General features: G+C 49.9%; 1 protein-coding gene across 1 annotated transcript in view; it reads right to left on the bottom strand.

Moving 5' to 3' along the window:
* SLIT1 (slit guidance ligand 1) overlaps positions 1-3,574 on the bottom strand; it is a 152,436-nt gene that overhangs the window by 16,030 nt on the left and 132,832 nt on the right.

Genomic DNA, 3,574 nt, shown 5'->3' with positions numbered 1-3,574 from the left:
GTCCTTTGTCCCTTGGGCACTTAGGGTACGAGCACTACCCCAGGGGGCTGCAAAAGCCCTACTTTCACCATCATGTACTGTGTCACCAGTTTTCAAAGTCCTCCCACGTGTGTTAAATGTTGAAACTGAGGCTCAAAAAGGTGGAGGCCCCTGCCTAAGGCTGCACAGAGAAAGGGGGGAGGTGGGATTTGAACTCAGCTGTCGAGGCCAGAGCCCGTGAATGCATTGCCTCCGGGTGCACGAGGGAGGAAGGAGCCAACACCTACCACTGCAGTGAGATCCAGCTCTTCCCACGGCACTGCCTCTAACCCTCCCTCTCACGGGCCCCACCGTGCGGGCTTTTCTCCGTCTCCCAGATGTGGGAACTGAGCCTCATGCGGTCACACAGCTCTCCAAGGGCCGCCCCTGGGTCCAGACCCAGACTGTCTGACTCTGAAGCTCATTCTCTTTAATTTTTCTTTTCATTTTTAACCAAACAAGGAGCTCACGAATGCACTCCCGTTGTAAACCTCTTTCAGACACTGCAGACCACAGTCTCGGCCTCACACAACATTGTGAAGGCGCCAAATGCCACTGAATTGTACACAGCAAAATGGTGAATTTACGTTACATGAATTTTACTGGATTTTTTTTAAAGGCACATACCGACGTCACGGATGGAGTGCAGAATGGAATAACACTGACGAGAGGAATTCTGTGAGTATCTGTCAGTTACCAGCGCAGCTGCCTTTTGACCCGGCAATTCTGTTCCTGGGAGTTTACCTCCCAGATTCACCTGCACGAGGGCGCACAGACGTCTGTGCCACGGTGCCGGCTGCAGCACTGTTTGTAATAGGAAGACTGTTCATCCTGTGCTTAAAGAAACCTGCATCTACGTTACAAAACAGTCTAGTCCACGGTCCCTGCCAGCCGCAGGAGGACACTGGTCACCACGCTCCGGCGTGTAGCTTTCCGGTCCGTCCCCCTATTCACACACATCCCATCACAGATTACAACCACCCGCTCGACGGCCTTCCTGAGCAGCTTGCTTCTTGCCACTGAGCAGCACGTCCTGGAGATCCTTCCTGGTCGGCGTAGATGAATTCATCCCTCCCGTTTGCCAAACCGAGTCACAGCATCCCAAAGACTGGAGCCTCCGAGCTGCCTGAACCACGCCCCTGCCCCAGGCACCCTGGCCGTCCCCGCCGGCCGTCAGCACCCCTGTACCTGCCTCTTGGGGAAGTGAGCCTTTCTCTAGATCAGACGCCTAGGAGGAGGGTTCAGGTTGCAGAGGAAGTGCATGTAAAATACAATAAAATGAACAGCTGCCTCCAAAACAGGTCGTACGGACTTACAGACACCAGCACTGTAAAGCCACGCCTGCCCCTCACGTCTCCGCCCCAACGCTGTAGCCGCCAACCTCTTAATGTTCTGACAAGCTGGTGGGCAAGCTCATACTCTTCTCACTGGACCACAGTGAGACGAAGAGATGAGCACGACGCGGCGTTGGGAACATGCGGGGACCTGAGGCCTTTGATCCGGCAAATAGAAAAACATCAGCGCTCCGTGCCCGATGTTCGTTATTATCAGCGTGATTTTGAAAATCTGAGGCTGCATAAGGTTGATGAGAATGAGCACCTATTACCTAACCCAGTGGTCGGCAAACTCATTAGTCAACAGAGCCAAATATCAACAGTACAACGATTGAAATTTCTTCTGAGAGCTAAATTTTTTAAACTTAAACTATATAGGTAGGTACATTGTTATTAACTTAATTAGGGTACTCCTAAACTGGCCTTTGCTAAAAACGTCCTCAATCTGACTGAGGTACGTTCGCTGAGGTCGACCCCTTCCAACTCTCCCATCCACACTCATCTTGTATACAGTGGGGCCTTGACTTACGAGTGTCCCGACTAATGAGTTTTTTGAGATACCAGCCTTCTCTCGGCCGATTTTTTGCATTGGGTTGACAGAGTAATTTGAGTTAACGAGCTCCTTAACGAGCTTGGTCTCAGAACGAATTAAACTCGTAAATCAAGGCCCCACTGTATTTGTTTCGTCCATCTCCTTTCGTTCATCCTCTCTATATGTCCAAACCATCTCAACATACCTTTCTCAATCCTCGACACTACATCTTCTTTCACTCCACAACGTTCCCTAAAATTAACTTAATAAACTTTAAAGTTTTAAGTCAATTTCGCACTGTACGTGCGCGCCCGCACGTGGTATTTTGTGGAAGAGCCACACTCAAGGGGCCAAAGAGCTGCATGTGGCTCGCGAGCCGCAGTTTGCTGACCACTGACTTAACCAATGGGAAGGCCCTGCCATTTTCCACCTGTTTCTGGGCGATACAGAGGAGGTGGCTCCCCCTGAGATGTGTGCGGTCTGACGAAAGCAGCAGCGACTCTGAGCAGGAATTCCCCCAAATAGCACATCTGCTGACTGTGCGTCTTAAAAAGCGGGCTGAGCCAGGCGTGGACTCGGCTGGCGCAGCTGCTCGCTGCCTGGCGACCTTGAGGGCTGCCTTTACATCTCTGGGGCTCCCTTTATGATTCGATAAAGAGCCTGCAGCCTGGAGAGGGGAAAAGATCAGCACACAGAACCTGCGATGGGCGCTGAGGGAGTGACGCAGCTTGGAAATGAAAGCCAGTTCAACCTCGACGAGCATTTAATTCTTTTCTGTCCCGCTTTGCTGACAGCATCCGTCCTGACTAATGGGAGAGGAGGCACGTTCCTCCTTCCGCTGAACAGAGCTGGGGCTCCTCAGAGGGAGAGGGAGCTCCCACACTGAGTTTTGAAGGTCCAGTGTGTTTTAAAAAATACTTTTTTAAGTAACAGGAGTGCAAAAATCATGGTATACTGAAGAGGTTTGCATTTACCACGTTAATGTTTCACATAACAAGTGCAAAGAAGTGTAATTATGTTATTCCTAAGATACATTTATTTTAAACTATGTTTTGTAGCACGCTGTGGGAGTATGGTCTGAGTTTCATAGTTATTAGGAATGGCTTCTTCTTTCAGTCCCACAGCTCATTTACAGAAAACGCCAAAAAGACTGAATCTGAGGCCCTTGACCTGTGGTAGGATCATCCTAATTCCCACAGATGTTCCCCCCCAATAATGGCAGCAAACTTGCACCTCAAATATATGTCCCTTTTTGACTGTTAATATAAAAATAATAATAAATAATAGTCAAGCCCAGCCGGTGTGGCTCAGTGGTTGACCTATGATCCAGAAGGTCACTGTTTGATTCCCAGTGAGGCATGTCCGGGTTTCGGGGTCCATCCCCAGTGGGGGGCGTGCAGGAGGTAGCTGATCAGTGATTCTCATCATTGATGTTTCTATCTCTCCATCTCCCTTCCTCTCTGAGATCAATAAAAATATACTTATCCTATCTAATAAAGAGGGAATATGCTAATTTACCCTCATGCTGTCACAAAGATGGCAGTGCCCACAGCCAATAAGGAGGGAATATGCTAATTGACTGCCACACCTTCAAAGATGGCGGTGCCCACAGCCACAAGATGGCTGGCAGGGGAGGGCAGTTGTGGTGATCAGGCCAGCAGGGAGGCAGTTGGGATGACCAGGCCTGCAG

Source organism: Myotis lucifugus, unplaced genomic scaffold (assembly GCF_000147115.1).
Source record: "Myotis lucifugus unplaced genomic scaffold, Myoluc2.0 scaffold_66, whole genome shotgun sequence".
NCBI lineage: Eukaryota > Metazoa > Chordata > Mammalia > Chiroptera > Vespertilionidae > Myotis > Myotis lucifugus.
Note: the sequence above shows the minus strand (reverse complement) of the source record. Positions and strands in the feature narration are given on the sequence as shown.